General features: G+C 42.1%; 1 pseudogene; it reads right to left on the minus strand.

The window, feature by feature from the left end:
- Window positions 1–8,674: 8,674 nt before the first annotated feature.
- Window positions 8,675–21,013, minus strand: LOC133970984 (uncharacterized; annotated as a pseudogene).
- Between the last annotated feature and the right edge of the window lie 780 nt (window positions 21,014–21,793).

The raw sequence follows: 21,793 nt of genomic DNA on the forward strand, positions 1-21,793 counted from the left end.
ACAGGTTCTGCTGATCATCATACGATCATTGTGAACCAACCCATAGTGGAGTTGAAGTAATTGTCCACCATTGTCAATCCATAGATCTAAGATGGCACCACAGACAGCCGCCTCGGTGTGATTGTACTGACATTGTAGGTCTCATTTTGCTTTTGATGCAGTCCCATGTGAGGATCCTCTCCCAGGACACAAGTACAATAGATGCTGCATGGACCTGAACACATCAACAGAACAACAGGAAGAACCAGTTTGTAACTTCATGTTTAAGGTGTTTATACATAAGAAAATGTCTGATAAAGATGAAGGGAGCAGCATGAAACATGAATTGAAGAGTTATTGTCAGTAATGGTAGAAGATGTCAGTACTAAATGCTTTTCATAAAAAAGTCCTTTGAAGGAGTGAGGGGCGGCAGGGCTGAGGGGTAGAGTGGTTGTCCTCCAACCGCATGGTTGGTGATTCAATCCTCAGTCTTCCCCGTCAGGATGCCAAAGTTTCCTTGGGTTAGATAGAGAACCCCTGAATGGCCCCTCACAGATGTTGAATGCACTAATTGTAAATCAGCCAAATGATATGTAATGTAAAACGTGGGGACTGGCAAAAATCTCCTCAGTATGCTTATGTAACCCCTCTTTGCCTTATAAGGTTACAGGTATATTTGGGTTTCGGTTTCAATTTGCAGTTGGACCAGTTACCAGGATTCTAGGTTAACGCTCATGGAGCCCAGGATGGAACATCAACATTGACCACACTCACACAAAATATAGTTTCAAAACTGTATTGTTAACAACAATTTTCAACATGGAAAATTATAAAATGCGCGCAAAATAAAATAGAAATATAAAGAAATGTCTTTATGGTCTTCTCTTCCTTGATATGAGCTCAGTTTATATCGTTGGGGCCCTTTGATCTTTGTGTTTCCTACCACACCGCAGGTTTGGGAGGTAGTTCAGTTGACTCTGTTCCTTAGTTCCGGCTCGCCATCTGGTTATCTCCAGCGGATGTCTGGAAGCCGCCTGGTGGCTATCCAGTGCTGGTCTCCTATCTATCGTCGACTACCGGTGTCGCTGATGTCCCCTCGACATCGAGCGTCACCAATTCAAATCCTTTACAAAAACCTGAACTATAGAACAGGCCACATTCATGCATCTCAGTAAATTACAACAGGCCATTGTTTCTCAGTTAAAATAAATAATAACATAAATATGACCTATATATTAATTTAAATCAATAAACAAAAATATATTATTCACATAGGTCTCACTTTACCAGTGAATGAAATAAAAAACTCAAATAACTCAAAATAGCCTTTTAGCATCAATTGTCCGAATTAAATAATGAAACAAGGTGTTATCCCCCTTTTTCTCTCCTTCCATACAATGCACACAATAGCTTAACATTTAGAATTACCCCACGTTGTTAGCAGTTAATCCGTGCGTTAGCTCAAGTTCAATGCTCATTCGCCTTGGTCGCTACACTAGCGGCTAACGCACAAGGTATCAATTTAGCAATTAGCGACAAGTTAGCACTGACGCACACACACCTCCACTTGACGCTCCCCACATTCAAAAGACACATTAAACTCACCGCCGAGGGGGCAACATCAACCGTGGACTGTTGAGTCAGCTCGCGGTGTTTTTTAACTACTTCTAGATATTTTTCCAATCAGAGCGTTCCTCGTGCAACCGAACGGTGCGTTCTCTCTTCTCCCACTAAAAGCCAAATTATACTTGTGTTGCACGGACGCACGCATGCACACAAGACACGCAACACGGCCCTTTCTAGCCCTCTGGCGGCTTGCGTGCGTCCGCCAATTTTTCTAACTATACGACAAAACGACGCGAGCCTCACGCAGCCCGCAAGGCTTGTGATTGGTCGGGTTACTACATCCCGTCCGGAGTCTAGTTTCCGGTTTCATGCCCCACAATACGCGGAAATTACGGAAGATTTAGAAGAACGAATATGGACCAAATAGAAGAGCACTTGTCAGAAGAGATTAGTGATGGCGAGATGAAGCTTCATGAAGCTTTGAAGCTTTCCATCCAATTGGTTCGCTCATGGGCCGAAGCTTCATGACGCTTCATTTGCTCTACTGCGCCATCAAGTGGACATTAAATGTAATGTAATTATAATGAAACCATGGCTTTGATGTGTGAAGCTTTGAAATGAATAAACAAATTAATGTTTGTGATGCCAATACACGAACACGTACAAAATGGATAACAGTTAATTTATTTTTATTTAAACACAACAGCATCTCAAAAGTGCTGGGTTTCAGGCGGTTTCATTTTTTTGAAATAATTTCGCCTGCTTTAGAAAAGATCCTTTCACAGCGCACAGATGATGCTCGGGTACAAAGAAAAGATACCGCAAGTTTGTACAAGTTAGGAAATAAATTCCTTTTCTCCCTGCAATACTCAGAATATATTGCAAGCAAACGCACAATAAAGTCCCAGGACAAGTAGTGTGGGGGGGAATCCATTGCGTTTCGCGGCCCCTTTTATTTTGAATCGCACACCAAACCCGCGAACCCTTTCCTGAATCAGTGACATGCTCGGCCGGCTCGCGAGGCTTCGAACTTCATCACATACGTCATCAACACAAGCCTCGATACGCGCTTCATAAAAACCCTCCTCGATTACTCGACACACGCTTCGAAGCCGCGACACGGGAGGACACATCACTAGAAGAGATCCGAAAGTATGACCACTTGTATAACCCGTCACTGACTGGCCGATTTGTCCGCCAGAAATAGGCAAAGAGGAGCCGGAGTGGCGATGTAAATAAACATTCGACGAAGAAGAAGACGTCTCTTCTTTGTGTGTTTTGTTTTCGAAAAAAAAAGTTACTCTGCCTAGTGTTCTGGCGGTGAATTGCGTTGCAACACGCGCAACACGTTTAGGAAGCATAAACCAAAACGGATCCGTCGATGCAGCTACGTGGCCTTCCGCGGTTGCAGTCGCAGGACTATAATTAGGCCTTAACTATCACGCAGTTTTGCGTACCTGCAACGCCGCTGCACCGTGACGTCATGACGCACGTCTCTCTGCTCTGTCCGACGCAGTTAACCCCATAAATGCCAGCTATCGCTCTCTCACACATTCATACAAAGTAATAGCGGACTTTTACTCTTTCTTCTTTTAACTTTTTCACAGCTTATGAAGCCTGGGCTACACTTATACTTAAAATGGTCCTCACAAAGATATAAGTATGGGAACACTCACACACAGGCTGGTGAACTGAACATATTTTGGATGAATAATACCAGTATCATTCAAAACTAGAAAATTCCTGAATCTGTGGCAAAATGACAGAGCTGAACAGCAGAACATATTCATTCATGTTCTATATAATTGGCTGCATTTGTTTTATTTTCATTTATATCTTTTTATGATGACGTTTCTAGTTAAACGTCCCTATTACATTTCTGTCAGACAACTCACGTTCGATCATGTAATATATTTATTACAACAGATTTAGTGTTTGGCGTCTAGGCTCCAACTTAATCACTCCCCCATATGATTACACAGGAATGATGGGAGTGATGACCAAATACTTGTAACCCCCCGTTGGAGCCTACAGGTGGATGCTGGGCCTACAGGTGGATGCTGGACTGCTCAGCTTGGTGCGCCGTAGAGAAAGGTCGCACTGACAATGGCTCCGCAAGCACTACGCAGTTTTATGTTTATTACGTGTTTTCTTGTTTGCTTTTTTGTACACACTGCACTGTCGCTCATACAGTATGATCGACTGGCACTTTTGGAAATACTTTCGTCGCTAAATACGGAGCTTTTCTCAACTTACCGGAGTGCTTGCTGTGGCTCCTTTGTCCTGCCGCCGGTCTGTTTACCAATACGCCGACGGAGGAGGAAGAAGCGAGGGAAGCGCGCTGTTATCCTGTGCAGGTCTCGGAAGTCGGATCACGCTTCCATTATGCTAGTTCCAACCTACAGACAACGGCTAAAACAGGAAAAAACGGTTTTTCGGGCAGTTCAACGCTGGAGTGCTGAATCCATTAGCACTCGCCAGGACTGCTTTGAAACAACAGATTGGCAGATGTTCTGTGTTGCAGCTGATGGGGACATTAACGAATACACAGATACTGCCTTTTCATATATCTCCAAATGTATAGATGATGTTGTCCCTAGGGTCAGTGTCAGGACTTTCCCAAACCAAAAGCCCTGGGTAAATGGCAATGTCCGTGCTAAGCTCAGAGCACGGTCCTCTGCCCATAAATCTGGTGACCCGGAGGAGTTGAGGAAGTCCAGATATGACCTGCGGAGGGCCATCAGAGAGGGTAAAAGAGACTTCAGGGACAAGCTGGAATCCAACTACCTCAGCTCTGACCCCCGGCGCTTGTGGGGTGGCCTGCGACACATCACTGGCTACAAAGGGAGAAGTAGCAGTGATGATCCGCATGCTGCCTCCCTACCTGATGACCTCAACACCTTCTACTCACGGTTTGAGGCAGCCAACATCCTTCCATCCGCGAGACTGGCTGAGGACCGAGACGATGACTGCACTCTGTCTCTGAACGTTGCTGACGTGAGGCGAGGGCTTCAAAAAGTGAAGCCTCGAAAGTCATCTGGGCCCGATGGAGTTCCAGGCCTTGTCCTCAGGGGGTGCGCCGACCAGCTAGCGGAGGTCTTCACCTCCATATTCAACCTCTCCCTACAACTGTCAACAGTCCCCACCTGCTTCAAGCAGGCCACCATCATCCCCATACCTAAGAAATACATATGTGTTGGAAAAGGCCAACACATATGTGAGGATGCTGTTCGTGGACTACAGCTCCGCGTTCAACACAATTGTGCCTGCCAAACTTGTCCCCAAGCTCAGGAGCCTGGGTCTTAAAACCCCCCTGTGTAACTGGATGCGTGGTCAGTCCCCTTCTGTACTCCCTGTACACACAGGACTGTGTGGCAACACACGGTTAAAACATCATCCTTAAGTTTGCAGACGACACCACCATCCTGGGTCTCATCTCCAACAACGACGAGACCGCCTACAGAGATGAGGTCAGAGTCTTGGAGACATGGTGCCAAGAGAACAACCTGTCTCTCAACGTTTGCAAGACCAAGGAGATGATCGTGGACTTCAGGAAGCTGCAGAGGGGGGGTCACGGTCCGATACACATCGATGGAGCTGTAGTGGAGAGAGTCTCCGAGTTCAAGTTCCTCGGTGTGTTCATCACGGATGACCTGACCTGGTCCAAACAAGCGGACTCTGTGGTGAAAACTTCACAAAAGCGTTTATACTTCCTGAGGAGACTCAAGAAGTTTGGCATGGCTGCAAAAACATTAACAAACTTTTACAGGTGCACCATTGAGAGCATCCTCTCAAGCTGCACTACTGCCTGGTTTGGTAGCTGCTCCGCTGCTGATCGAAAGGCCCTGCAGAGGGTGGTGAAGACAGCGGAGCGCATCATCGGCTGCCATCTCCCTTCCGTGCAACTCATCTACAACACAAGATATATGAGAAAAGCACGGAAGATCATCAAGGACATCCAGGCTGTGGACTTCTCACACTGTTGCCGTCTGGCAGATGTTACCAGAGCATCCGAGCACGGACTACCAGACTCACAAACAGCTTCTACCCCCAGGCCATCAGGCTTCTGAACAATCAACATTGACCCCCTTAAACAGTCACCATGGACTTTCTGCTCCCACACTCATACAAATACACTTACTCCACATATATTCATTTTATTTAATATTCCCCACTTCTTCACCCTGTAAACTGCTGCTTCATTTGGACTTTTATCTGCTTATGTAATACCTATATTCATATTCATATTACTGCTGCTTCATTTGGACTTTTATCTGCCTATGTAATACCTATATTCATATTATTTAATTTAATTTAATTTAATATTACCCAGTCCTTCACCGTTTAAACTGCTACTTCATTTGACTTTGACTTGACTATGTTATATTTATACATATATTTATATTCATATTATTTAATTTAATATTCCATTCACCCTGTAAACTACTGCTATACTTGACTACATTATATGTTACGATGTGATGTTATATGTTATGTTAGATACTATGTTTTTTTTTTCTATCCTCTGAATAGTCACCATGTACATTCTGCTCCAGAATCATACAAATACACTTATTTCACATATACTTTTCTTATTTAATATTCCCCACTTCTTCACCCTGAAAACTGTTGCTTCATTTGAATTTATGACTTATATGTTATACATATATTCATATTATTTTATTTAATATTCCCCACTCCTTCACCCTGTAAACTGCTGCTTCATTTAACTTTGACTTTAATTTGACTATGTTATATGTTATACATATATGCATATTACTTAATTTAATATTCACCTGACTGTGTTATATGTCATATGTTACAATGTTATGTTATATTTTATGTTACATAGTATGTTCTTTTTTTTGTCATTTTTTAAAGTTGCCTACTGCATAGATGTTTGCCTGCCATGTCATAAGTATTTCACTGCTCCGATGACGCTGTCATTGTTGCATGTGACAATAAACTTTGATTTGATTTGATTTTTGATTTGGGGTGGTGGAGGGACTGAAGCAAAAGGTAGGATGGTTGTGGAGATTGAGGTATGTCACATGATGTATGTCACATGATTGGCGCAGCGCAGCTGAGGTATGTCACATCATGTGACATACCTCATAAACCTCATATACCTCATAAATTCATAAATTAAATCAAAAGCTGCAGTGCCACCATGAGGATGATGATGTAGACCTGCAGGAGGGAGAAAAGTATTCCCACTGAGACAAAGGTTTAAATGTACAACAGAAGAGTTTCCTGCCACAATAAAACACAAACCTTGTCTTCACTTGAAAGCCGGAGTCATCGGTCAGAACAGAGACGTCATGTGGAGGAAAAAATCCATCAACTGCAGAGCTTCACTTTGCAAAGACCAGCTGACCACTGCAGAGATGAGGAAGTGGCTGAGGAGACACTGGTGGGACCAGAAGGAAACAAGATCCCACACAGACAGGAAGTCAACCTGACGACATGTAAGGTGAGAGATTTAAAAAAAACCTACAGGACATATCGACAGGGTCCAGCAGGGTTTTCACAGTTTATTAAGATAAAAGAAAGAACACATTCAATTATGTATTATGATTACATTATAATTATAATCTGTTACAGTTCATCACATTTCAAAACAAAAAAGATAAACTGTCTGCAGACGAGTGTATTCATCAAACAGAAAATTACGAGCCATGGAAATAATCACACCTAACCACAGACTGTATATGGAACATAACACACAGCCAGACGATGTTTCTTTCTGACATCGTCTTTCAATGAGTCATTGGTGAATAATAACTGAGACATATATATATACACAAATGGAAAACATCACAGGTTACATTCAAGGTTTTGTTGCATGACTGCGGCAAAAATATACAGAATAAGCTTTATTTAGGGGCTGTGATGGAAATCTGGAACTAAAAGAGGCGCAGGATGGGAGAGGAATCTGAACACTGACAACTGATTTACATATGCTTGCTTTGGAGATAAACAAACATACATTCAGTTCTTTAGGGAGTCCAAAGGGCTGCAAAAACATACTTGCCAACTACAACATAGGTTTCACACATAGTTAGTTAATATTTCCATTACAGGGCCAATGCCGATAACGATATCAAGGCGTAAAAAACATCACTTGTGTATAAAATTGGCAATAATAATTAAGAAATCAAGATAAACAGATAACAGAATATGTAGAACTTGAATTAAGACAAAAACATTTTCAATGTAAAATATAATCTTAATGCACATTGTTTATCCTCTGAAACAAACTTTTTCATATTGGTGCATATCTTAAAAGGCCCATATCAGCCAATTGAAATATTGAACTTAAACACAAAAGCAAATATCACAGCATTTTTATTTTTATTCATTTATACTGAAATGCCAACCAGATCATGTCGAACTTTACAACGAGCTGTTACAAAACTGGTGAGTCTAATATGTGAAGGTGTTTAAGGATGAATGTTGATTTTCAAGTTCTTGTTTTCTGGAGGATGCACCTTTCATCGTGGTCCTGAAACAAAGTGACATTAACGGCAAATTTCTAAAGTACACACTTGATGCTTCAACCCTACAACAGGATCAAGGCCATTCATAATTTTACACAATGGAATTGAAATTTGAGACACCGATTGAGCTGCATACTTATCGTACAATAACTATTTAATAATGATATGATGGAGTTTCAGTTGAGGTTTATTTCAAATGCACATGAGCCAGAAGCTTAACAGCCAGTTGTTAATATTTTTACCTGTAGCTGAATGTGGATTTTCATTAACGTAGTCAGATGTCTCCCCTGGATCACCCCGGGTTCCTGTAAAGATCAGACAGAAAACGACTTGAGAAGGTTGAGAACCACTGTTTTATTAATTTAGTTGATTTCGTTGCCACTCTAATATCTCTATCACAACCAGAATCACCAGTTTCAGGTGCTCCACACGTGGTGTGGGCAACGGACTTCTCTGCAAGAGGCACATTTCATACTGTACCTTCCTCCGTGTCTCGTCTTATCGATTCATAGATGCACTCGTCACCTACGAGTCAATAAAAAATCAAATCAACATGAAATGTAATTGCAAACTTTGTCACTAGGTTCTTCTGAAAAGCAACAACTTAGAAATAGCTGTGAAGGCATTCGTTAGGAGAAGGAAGGCTGACCGTGGAGAAGAGACGAGTACACTTGCAGCTGGATTTCATCATGGTGGACAGTTGGGTCTGAGCTCTGATTGGTTCTCAGAGACTGGCTGAGCCTGTTGTTAATATTTGTACCTGAAGTTGAAGGTGGATTTTCATTAACGGAGTCAGACGTCTCCTCTGGATCACCTTGGGTTCCTGTAAAGATCAGACAGAAAACGACTTGAGAAGGTTGAGAACCACTGTTTTATTCATTGAGTTGATTTCGTTGCCACTCTAATATCTCTATCACAACCAGCATCACCAGCTTCAGGTGCTGCACACGTGTTCCAATGCAAATTAACGTCCTTGTTGTTCAAAAATTATATGGGCGCAGCACTGCTGGCTCTGCTGGGCAGCGTCAGCAGAAGCCGGGCGGGGAAGAGCAGAGCAGGCTTCAGACCCAATTTATAAAGTTCAGTTATCACGTCTCTGTACTCCGCTCGCTGGGTGACAACTTCAGGGCTGTAGTCCTCTACGATCCGAATTGGCTGGCCGCGATAATTGAGCATCCGTAGCCGAGCCTCTCTGATGAGGAGATCCTTCGTCTGGTAGCGTAGCGGTGTAGGCGGAGGAGAACTGGCCGCAGTTGCTGTCCGGGGGCCGGTTTCGATGCCAGAGAGCGATAGGCCCTGTCGATTTCTGGTGGAGTTGGCAGTAACTCGCTCCCAAATACCTCACACAGCAGCTTCGAAAAAAAGTCGGTGGGACGTCCGCTTTCGGTAGACTCCGGCAGGCCCAAGATGCGCACATTTTGACGTCTGCTTCGGCTCTCCAGGTCGGAGACTTTAGCCTTAAGTTTAGCATTGTCATCTCTCAGAGTCGAGCAGATGTTTTCAAGGTCCGAGACTCTTTGACTGATGTCCTCTGCAGCGAGTTCAAGGGACGTGACACGCTGGCCATGTTCTTCTACTGTGAGCCGCGTTTGGTCGAGCTTTGAGTCGAGCTGGCTGAATGTTGTATTGAACTCGATGGCTAGAGAGTCACAATGCTGCTCGAGCAGCGCAGTGATGGCTTCCAGCGTTAAGCTAGCGTTAGCCTCTTCTTTTTTGCTCGGTTTTCAGCTTTTCGAAACCATTTCAGAGAGAAAACTAGTTTTTTCCGGGCAAAACAGGACGGGAGATTAAAGATGACAGAAAATAATTATTCCTAACAATTAAGTTTGAGGGCTGGGTTGTTTGAAAAGTTCAGCATTCACGGGAGCTCTCCATCTGCCCTACCGACCGGAAGTCCAGTTTGATCTGGGTCTGACTACATTCTGGTGCATTGGTCTGGAGCTGGGTCTGAGGCACCTTTCCACCTGTCACTCTGCTTCAGACTCAACTGAAAAGTCCAAATGTCTGTCTTTGGACCATGTGACTAAAATGAGATGTTGGAAAACCATGTATTGATGTCATGACATCGTGTTGGACATTTCTGTACTCATCTGCCCGTCCACCTGAAATCAGAAGGTTTTCATTCAGGACTTCTCTGCAAGAGGCACATTTTATACTGTACCTTCCTTTGTGTCTCATCTGATCGATTCATAGATGCACGAGTCAATAAAAAATCAAATCAACATGAAATGTAATTGCAAACTTTTTCACTAGGGTCTTCTGAAAAGCAACAACTTAGAAATAGCTGTGAAGGCATTCGGTAGGAGACGGAAGGCTGACCGTGGAGAAGAGACGAGTACACTTGCAGCTGGAATTCATCGTAATGGTCAGTTGGGTCTGAGCTCTGATTGGTTCTCAGAGACTTCTGGCTGAGCCTGAAAAAGTCAAATAATCAGAAGTGAATGAAAAGGAAAAAGTAAAGTATTGCTGTTTTGTTGAAGATGAAACAAGAGAGTGGAACCAACCTGTCACAACACAGATCTGTGAAAAAGACAATAATGATCACATTACAAGATGTTATTTTGTCAACCACTGCTTCATTACTTTCGTGACAATGGTTTGGAATAAGTTTGATTTAAATTAAATGAACAAGAGCAGCTCTCACTCTTTGAATTCCTGCACCAACAAAACAGCAGCAGCAAGAGGAAGAGAATCAGTGTGATGCCACCAACAAGCCCAACGACCAGCGGCACTGGAGACGTAGAGGGAGGTGCTGCAGGATTAACTGGATCAGACGAGGAGCAGTACGGAGCAAAGGCAGATCCATGACGTGGAAAAATATAGAACCAACACTTCAGCAGACATTTTGACGTGAAAAACAACAGCTTTGTGAATAAGTTTTCTACTTTTAGAAATGTTTTAATACATGCAAAAAAGGTTTGTAGTTGTAGAAATACTTTGTATATGTGGAAAATTATTTTAAAAGCTTTATAAGTGTAGTGACCAAGTGGACCTGATGTTCAGAAGCCGTCTCTGTGAAAATACTGAGTAGAAAAGTTTTCATTCTACTTCTCAGCCTGGAGACTCCTTTTCTACCTCATGTTGATCACACTCACATTTAACTGACATCCAACTCTCCGGTGAGAAGAATCCTGAATGTTCACACTTGTAGTAACCTCTACTAACCTCCATCTGATTTTGACACAGCTGAGATTTCCAGTTCCCCTCTGACATCACTTTGGAGGAGTTCACCATTTTTGAAGAAAGAGAAGCTAGAATTGAGGTTTCTTCTGAACAATAAGCAGCTGAGAGTAACGGACTGTCCCCCTGTCACAGGATGGACAGGGCTCTCCAGGATAACACGATCTGAACCTGTAAACAGTTAAAAAACCATCAAAAATGTGAACCACCTGACAATTCAGCTCATATATAAACAGCATAAGTCTGAATATTAGATGTTAAGGTGAAGCCAAAGTCATTCAATGCACTTTTTGACAAATTCTGCTCCTCAAGTCCATGAGCTGTACGTTGTGTGTGCGCTGGAAAAACATCTGGTTTCAATACACAGCCCTGGCTTCAAGAGCAGGACATCTGAGCTCAAGCAGGGTCGAGTTGAGTGTGAGTGCAGGGTTTTGAGAGAGAGCATCACATAATCTGTAAGTGTCACTAATAAGTCCTGCTCTCAAACCAGACGACCAGCCTCTTGAGTAGAGAGAGGGAAACAGCCCCTGGGTGGAGCTGTGGCGTCAACACAGTTACGTGTGATGTCTGCTTGTGTAACGTGTTAGGATTTCAAATTCTAGCTGGTATTTGGGTCTGACTGAAACTATTTGCAACTAAAGAGGGGGGGGGGGGGGGGAAAGCATGATCAGTTTGAACCAGATATAAGGCCTTTATTCAAATGATTTATAAATAACCCTTGCTGCATATTGTTCATAAAGAATCTTATAATTGTTCTGAATTCTAACTTTTAGTATTAAACCATTATTCCCTTAGACTCATCCAAATATATTTCAAGCAGCTGTCTGATAAGTTCTGGAGGTCGGACAGAGTGACTTGGTTGACATTGTTTTGTCTCGTTGTTTTGGTTTCGAGGATCCTAATGTTTACATCAACAGGACATTGTTTGAATATAGCAGGAACATCATATTCCTTTCTCCAATGGCCCGCATGGCATCAGCTGTGTCAAGGCCTTTCAGGAAGAGAACATTTTGCTTGGCAACTATCAGAGTAGTAGACGCGTCATAGAGAGCGGCTTCTTGTCACTTCCTGGATTTCTGTGCCAAGAGGCATGGACATGCCTGTGCACCAACAAGGGAGAACCAAATTGATTTGCGGTGACTCCCCTTCAATCTTTCATAACCAATCATATTATATCTACTGTTATAACTATATCAAACCCCTTTTGTTCGGGGCCATTATTAACTACCTATTGCTAACTTAATTAGCCTAGGCTGTGATAATTGTCCATAGCTATGTTTTTCAACTTTCATTGCATCTCAATAAATATTTAAATTGGACCAGTCCGGCTCTTCTCTTATTTAGGATAAACCAACACGCCTGACAATTGGCAGACGGACATGCTCTTGCAGCGGATTCTGGTCGTTGAACGTGTGGTTTGTGTAAATAAAGAGGGTGAATTTCATCCAGAGATCATGTTAGATGTAATGCACCTCGATAAATGTGGGGGGTGCAACTCCTGAAGGGGAAGTGAAGGGAGGCAGTGCTCCCGAATTTCAGTGACTCTACCTTTAAATCACATTATGGGATGTTGGTGACATGCACAGTGTGAATAGATTCAATGAAAATCTACAACCTGTAGTGAGGTTGACTGCGTTGCTGAGCTCTGATCCAGAGCCACACCAGTAAACTCCAGAAGGAAGACCTCCCATAGACCATGGGAAGCTTGTGTTTGTCTCCTGAGAGTTGGACAATCTGTCTCTAGTAAACCTCCAAAATCTCCACTTATCAGAGTTTCCCTCGCAGGTCAGATGGATCTCGTCATTTCTGAAGTGCTGCAATCTGTCTGGCCACACTGTGAGAGACACTGACGAATATGAATCTGAAAAACATGACATGAAGTGTGAAACAGCAACTAATGGTTTAAATATGTCGAGTATTAAAAACGTGAAGCCATCAGCAGAGACTCCAACTCAGTCACATCTTGTTTTTGGGAATAAGGTCATAATATTACGAGAATACATTTGTAATGTTTCCAGATTAAAGGTGTCATTTTAGGCTTTGCGTCATTTTACAGGGGTAACGACGACATTGTTTGTTGTAATCACAGTGACATCATGATGATGTAAGTCCGAGCATCTGATCATAAATAATATCAACCTCAGGTCAGTCCTATAGGATGCACACAAAAAATAATTTCATGTTACATTATATTTTGGGGAATAATTCTCTGATGAATATAAGCTTCAGATTGTCCCTCTAACCATGTATTTGTCTTGACCTTTGACCTATCACCTCCAAAAGTGAATAACATGTGGGAACCAGCCAATGTTATGTTCCCCAGGTAACTGATCGACTGAGGCGATAACATCTGCTACAAGAGAAAGAAAACAAACTCACCTCCAGGCCAGACCCAATTTGGATCACTGTACTCAGTAAAAAAAAACGGGGTCTCCTCTTTTAGCTCGACATGCATAACCTGATGACTCCGTCAGGCCTTGGATGATGAAGGAGTTTTGTTCAGTCCCTCCGCTGCTTCCTGGGAGCAGCTCATAACTGTAGTTAAGAATGTCCATAAATATCGGTTGTTTTTTCCTGTATGGGTATACAGCAAAAACCCTAGGCGTTAATAGTTCATTAACGATTCTACCCTGAAGTGTATCACGACGTCTGCGGACCGGAAACGAACAAGTCGGGTCAGCTCTGTACCAGTAGAACCTCCATCCTGCAGTCAGATGTGGAACCTCACAGGTGAGAGTCACTGAGGCTCCAGGAGTCAGCCATGATGGAGACACAGTAACGATAGGTTGTGGTGCAGACGCTGAAACAGAACATTGTCAGAACAAAATCATGTCTTCATGGTTGTCGAGAGATTCTGGAACCAATGCAATTTCTGGATGCTTCACATTCAGCCATTGATATGACTGCCCCCAAAAGTGAAGCAAATTATAACAATCGCCCCCTGGTGGCTGCCTGCAGTACATGTCAACCATGGTTGCTTTCATTTCAGTTTGTTCAGGTGTTCATGTTTCTGATCAGTTTGGTTTTAATTAGTCATTTGATGCTATAAAAACAGTGAAACGTCATGATTGATAGCTGAATCTGACTGGCGATTGGTCGAGCACATGTATCTGCGGGACCTCGATACCCCAGCTCCACACCTCCATCTTGATTTCACAGACTCTGGCTCTAAATTACCTGAAAAGTCCAAGATGGCTGGTATCCGGGATATCTTGGCTTCTCTTTTGTACATGCCCATTGAACACATATAAACTTTGTAACATATAAACTTAAACACCTATATTTTAATTCTAAATATGACTTGACTCACCGTTAGACAGGTCCAACGTGAGGGGAACACTCCATCCTGTTGAATTCTGCCATGCACCTTTCAGTCGGCCCTGACACCAGTAGCTGGCGCTCCGATGTGAACCCAGACTCATCCTGAATTCCTTTGTGTTGGGAGGTGCACGTGAGCTAGTTGCTGTCCATTCATACTCCCACTTAGAGTCTCCTCCCTGGATCTCACACCTCACTGTGACGGTTTCTCCTCTGTATCTGTTCGGCCAGTTGGGTTGAAGAGTCACAGCAGCTGTGTTGTTGACTATTCAAATTCACCAGTAAAGATAGAATAACAGCTCGTATCAGCATCAACCTTCACGTAATCTCAACAAACAGTCATGGACGCAGAATGGATTTTCTCCGCACTCACCGATTCCATGAATCCCGACTGAGTTACTGTAATGGGTGTAGTAAACTGGATCTCCTCTTCCTCCTCTGCACCAGTACAGTCCTTCACGTGAGGCACTAGCACTTTGTCCAATTAACTTGAAATCCTCATCCTGCAGGGGCTCCGAGGTTTTCTCACCTCTGTACCAATAATAATTCCAGCCAGGTGATGAAGCTAGAGGAGCCACATCACTGCCTGAAGTGGCCCACATCCATCTGGTCCAAAGGTGCTGAGCATGGACCGTGTATAAAGATGGACGACATCACAGCTCCTGATCAGTGAATTCGCCCCTTGGTGGCTGGCTGCAGTATAGGTAAAATTATCCCAGGAAGAAAGGAAGTTCTTGTACCTCTGATGTACCGAATGTTCAAGTTTTGAGTTGAACTGAATTCGTTTTTGATGTTATAAAAACAGGAGAAACATCTTGACTGACAACTGAGGCTGACTCACGATTGGTCATGTATTGGCAGGACCTTGGTCCCAGAAATATCCAGGATATTTTGGCTTGGATTCTGAACAGCAATTGTTTCCTCCCAGATGAGAATAACATCTAAACATCTGTGAACATCATCTTACTCGCCAAAAGGCTGATCGCTAGCATGACGTTGTCAGACTCACAATTCTAGTCAGAATGTGAGTCTGAGACCGCTCCATTGGGCTGTGATTATGGGGCGTGTTTCAACCGAACCAGGAAATCAAATTCCTCTTCGCTGAATTGGATAGAACTACAACCAATCAGAGCAACGTAGTATGTGACGTATGTTAAGCAACGCATTGTGAGTTATTTACTAACGCTGGGTTCACACCGGACGCTGAAGCGATGCCGAAGCGACGCTTCAGCGCCAAGCCTTAAATAACAGCTGGCTCCCATCCACTCCCATGTTAAAACTTTGTGCGGGTCACACCGGAGGCTGAAGCAGGGCGCTGCGCCAAGGCTGCCTCGTGCCGGCGTCGAGTCTATTTTTTGCGCTTGATGCGAGCGTATCGCACCAGGAAACACACTGAAAAACGATTTTAAACTATATTGATGACATATATTTATATGATACAAATGATCAAATATGCATCCCATACTTTGAAGTCCCCTTCTGTTGTCCTGGAGTTTTAATTTGACCAATGACATTATTAAATGTCCCCCTCTGCCCATCCACTACAGCCACAAGCGGGGATACAGATAAAAAGAGAGAGGGGGGGGCTACGTATTCTCCACATAGGCTTGAGTGGAGAATACGTAATTTAACCCCGACACCCGACATTTAACGGAGCAAACAGCGAAGTTCTTCAACATGGATGACATTAAATTAATAATTGAAGTGGAGAAGTACAGTGAGTTGTATGATCCTCGGAACATGTTGTATAAAGACAACACCAAGAAAGACAAATGTTGGGACGCTGTTGCTTAATGTTGGAGCAACAAGTAAGTATATGCTTTTATACTACTGGATCAACGGGTGATATTATTAGCGCTGCCTGGCGGTTCAGCGTCGCTTCAGTGTCCGGTGTGAACAGCCAAGCGCCGGCGCGATAGGGATTAGCGCGGTGCTTTGGCGTCGCCTCCACGTTCTTTGTTCCTCTTTCAAAATGAATGCGCTGTCGATGTCTTCTAAAACAGACTCAATGGCAGCATCTACACATCTCAGCTCTCCAGCGGCAGGCATGTTTGTTGAAAACAAATTCAACCCAAGGGCACTTTGATGACGTGGTTGATTATGTTACCGTTGATCATCTGTCCATCATCGTATAAAGCATGCCCTGACAATCTGATTGGCCCAGTCGGGCATAATTTCTCCCCAACGGAGCAACTCCAGACCGAACTTCCCGACCTCAAATGTTGTGGGCGGTGCTAAGTTCGTCTAGCATCCAGGCTAGCTGATCGCATCAACGAGATAAATATCGGTAAAACGTTGAGCTTTTGAATCGGTGCATCCCTCGTTACTTTTTTGTTGTATTCTATTTTTTATCAGTGCATATGAACATAAATTGAAGGAGACATTTGCCAGTTTCTCAAAACTCAGTCTTTCTTACCAGAAACTGTTATTGTGACGTCATCGCTCCACTCGGTTGTGGAATTCAAGTTCTTCTTGTCTTTAGCCAAACACCTGTAGCTTCCACTGTCGGACAAGGACGCATTGACAATCCTGTATTCATTGTGTGTTGTAACCGTATTGGAGTTGGGTTTGTTCCATTCATACTCCCACTCAGTCAGTACATCTGCAGGGACCTCACACCGGACAGTGATCATCTCACCGCTGAATATCAGAGACCAGTCAGGTTGCAGGGCCACAGACGCCTTGTGGGAAACTGATCAAAAATAGAAATAGAGAACAGAAGAAAGTAGAATGGCACTCAGTACAGCTCATACCTCCACCAAACTTTACAGATACCAGTCCTCTGATCTTTTCATCAGGTAAAAGAATCAAAAAAGAATCACACCATCTTAAAGCAAAACACTATGCAACTTTTTAACCTTTAAACAGCAGCTTCCAAGTTATTGTAGTGATTATCTGCCTTAATATGGAGAAAGTTTCCTCCTTCACTCCCTGAACGTCTGTTCTCTGTCACTCTGGTGAGTGGGTTCCATCTCCTGTGAGAAGAACTGTCACAATCAGCTCCAGTTGAAGAGTGAAGCTGCACTGAGATCAGTTAAAAAGACTTAAAAAATAGCATGTGTGGCTGCAAGTTACATTTTGTTAAAGAAAGTCTGGATGTTTGGATTCCATCTAAATTTCATTGGTTCTGTCCCAAGTTTTTTGGAAATCCATCCAGTAGTTTTTATGTAATCCTGCTGACAAACAAATAAAGAAATAAAAGTACAGGGAAATAATATAACCTCCACAGCGGAGGTAACTAGTCTTTGGATTTCTAAACTGACTCTTACCTCTGTTCTTTATTGTGACTAGGTTGCTGTCCTCTGTGAGGAAAGTTGTGTTTCCTCTCCGTCCTCTGCAGTTGTAGATGCCTTCCTCTGAGATGCTGATTTCATAATCTATTTCATAATATCTTAGGATCTGAGCTGCAGAGGAGGCTGAGGTTCTTCTGAACCAGTCGTATCTCCACTCAGCCGCATTATCCACAGAGCAGATTATTACTACGCTTCCCTTTCCTGTTATGGTTGTGTTATCTGCAGTCAGCCTGGGCCTGGGTTTATTGGCTTTCAAAGTGCATAAGAAAAAATGAAAGACAAATTAGATGGGGGGAAAAACAAATTGACAAATGAAGCAGAATTTAACAAAGTAGAAGACAAAGTTCTGATAATAAAATATATAAGACAAAAAAGGTCTAATGATGAATCTCAACATGTAAAAGGTTAATTGATCCCCACATAGCTAAATGCTTTTGGCCCAGATGTGGCCCACACTGTCACAATGGCTTCCAGCCCACACACCTCATGTAAGCAATGGCACTTGGGCAGTCCACTGCTGTTTACCAGAGCCGGGCCACAGATAAGCCGTAGCAATACTGTGTGTCAACCAAAAGGGCCAAAGGTGGCCCCGATGTGTTATGTACTGTTTGAGCCATGTTCACCATTCATGGACATCTTGAGGTCCACATCAAGATCACCTTGCCTACAGCATCTGATGTTTGCCAAAAATACTCAGGTTTGTTTTAAGGTATTTGGGCCACATTAGCTGTTTTAAATGTGGACTAGTTTAGGTCCACACCCAGATGCTATCTTTGGATTGGGTGGAAATTGGTTTAGTAGTTTTTACGTAATCCTGCCAAGAAAAACAAATAGAAAGAGGTGAAGACGTCACATCCTCAGTGGAGGTAATGAAAGATGATTGGATGTACTTGTTACTCTCAGCTGGAAGGCATCACTCCACTCTGTTGAGGAATACAAGTCCGCTCTGGCCTTACACCAGTACTCTCCACTGTGGAAAACAGAGGCAGTGCCCAGCCTGTATTCACTGTGTGTGGGAGCTGTGTTTGGACCAGTGACTGGTTGGTGGGAGCTTGTTGTTCTCCATTCATATTCCCACTGGGTGTCTCCTCCTCCCTTGATCTCACACCTGACAGAGATCGTCTCACCGCTGAATATCTGGGTCCAGTTGTGTTGCATCACGACAAAGCTTCTGTTGGACACTGAACATTCAAACGCAAACATAAAACCAACAGAGAGAACTGGTTAATATTGCTGCTGATTGGTGCTGTTTTCATCGTAGCCAGTCATGAAAGCATTCTTCTCACAGGTTTTGTCGATGTGATGCACGTGACTCTTCTCTGAGAACAAATCTGAGTGAGTCCTTCTTCCCCTGCACCAGTAGCTGCCTCCCTGTAGGATGTTGAGAGAGTTTTGCACATGATTTGTTGCGATGGCGGTTTCATCACCGTCTGGGGAACTTGTGAACCAGTCGTAGCTCCAACCCACAGACTCCTCAACAGAACAGGTCAGAGTCAGAGTGCCGGCCACTGGTATGGACGTCCTGGATGCTCTCACTGTAGCTCTGGGTCTGTGTGCTGCTTAGGGAAAGAATATTTACATCATTAATTCAGAATCTTTCCTTAATACTTTGTGAAACTCAGTATATGTAGTGAAGCATCTACTGAATTTGCAAAAAAGTATATCTTTATCATTAATTATGAGACACTTCATTATTCATCTTTACATGTGTAGTACTATACATTTATAAAGAAAATTTAAAATATATATGTTTTTCAATGTTGATAAGGAATCAATTCATTATTTTATAATTGTGTATATGTAGTATAAATACATTAAAATAGCAAAAAACGATATTTCATAGTAAATTAGAGATCGATTAATTATTTTATTTTTTATATTCAGTTAGTAGTATATACCATTAAAATAACAACTAATAATATCTATATAATTAATTAGAAATCAATCATGATTATTTTATAAGTTAGTGCACAGTCTGCATCAGTTGTTCTCTGCTCCTCCAATGTTTTTATAATGTCTATGTCAAACAAAAAGCTAAATTTTAGTGAGTGAATGATCTGATTGACTTTCTGTCCGTGTAAAAGGTCGACGTACGGAACTGAGATCAGGTATTTCAGCTTCGACTTTTCTTCAATCATCAATATTTAAGAATAACAATTACTCTCTCTGTCATCAATTCCCCCCAAATGTGTTTTGATATCTGGCAGGCATTTATTTGAGTTCTTGTGAGAATTTCGCCCCGGCATGCTCCGACCCGCAGCATCAGACAAACAGGAAATGACGGTGTTTGAGCAATCCCCGATGTTGTTTAATGATAAATGAAACACAACATTAGCGCGCTGAAAACTTTACGTCGCAACTGGTCCGACGTTTCCTTAAATAAAAAATAATTATTTCAAAGCCTTGACCAGCTGTTTACTGAAGTGTGTCATATTTAATGAAAATAGAGAGGGAGAGAGATACAGGCAGGCAGACAGACAGACAGACAGACAGGCAGGCAGGCAGACAGAGAATTTAAAGGCAGTTGTACTGTTCTACAAATTAGACAAGTTCACTAGTTTTGTATGATGTAAAATTGAAATAAATCATAGTGAAGTAATACAATCTTCCAAAAGGATGGTCCTGTGATGATCCTTTAATTTATTCAGAGCAGAGTTTTAATAAGTTATAAGTTATAATATTTTTTGATTTTTTAACATATTATTTGATTATACAATATGGCCTTGTTTTGTCTGTTTTTGCCTGTTATTCATTTATTTATTCAATTTTATTATTTTAGTTAGTTTGTTAACAAATATAAATATATAAGTTGAAAATATCCTACTGTGTTTTTTATTAATTATTTCATTTATTATTATTATTTTTAATTTCATAAATAATTTTGGTGATGGGTGCCCTTTTTTTTTGTTTGAGCACCTGCCCCCCAAAATGTCTGTGCATGTGCCTATTCCCCGCGGTGACGATGACTCTTGATATCTCACCTGACACAGAAAGAGTGGCCATGTTGCTCCGTTTGTTCTCTTCTGAGCTCATATGGTGAGCAATGCACTCATAATCCCCGTTTCTATCGGGCGTTAGCTCTGGAATCCTGAGGACGTTAGTGGAAGTGATGGGGACCAGTGGTTTGTCGTTCCTTGTGAATTCATAATACCACTCACTGACATTTGTTTCTCTCATGTGACACGTGAAATTAACGTGCGCCCCAGAATATAGAGTGGTTGAGTCGGGTTCAAAGGTCAGCTCAGCATCTACCCCCCCGCACAAACAGAACATAGTTAGAAGAAATACCAACCAGAGTTTTTTTGCGAAGTTTGCAGTCCATTCATATACTCACTAATCTTAGTAACAACATACACAAAGAAAGAGGGATGAAATATACATATTAATAAAGATAGAGAGCAATAAAGAAAAGAGTTGACTCACATTCAGTGCGTCCACAGGAGAGGAGTGTATTCATTACTGAAAGAAACATTGGTATCTCCTCAGACATTATTAAACCTGGTAAATAATCATACACAGTACAGACTCTAGTAACAAGTCTGTTAGTAAGTACAGTTATATATATTGTTATATTGTAGAAGCGAGTATGAGCAGTAGTATCAAATCTACCCATGTAAGAAATTGTACAAAGGTATGAAATGGTTTGAGAATCAATAACTCATACGTTAAAATATCAGTAATCTACTGTGTTTGATCCATTTATTTGAATTCATGTGGATTAGATTATTGTTTCTCTATAATAATCGGGACAATATTCCCAGCCTGTAACTTTAAAGTCTATAATTCCCATTAGAATCACAATGTTTGATTCTTATATCAAATTATCCTTTGGCAAATAAATCAATGAATCAGGTATAAAATGTGTATTTTTTCATCAAAATATACATTCCACTTTCTAACGGTTCTCCAACAATCACAATTTAGTCTCAAATAAAAGTTATTTAAGTGCATGTAACA

The sequence above is a fragment of the Platichthys flesus genome, chromosome 16 (genome assembly GCF_949316205.1).
Source record: "Platichthys flesus chromosome 16, fPlaFle2.1, whole genome shotgun sequence".
Classification (NCBI taxonomy): Eukaryota; Metazoa; Chordata; class Actinopteri; order Pleuronectiformes; family Pleuronectidae; genus Platichthys; species Platichthys flesus.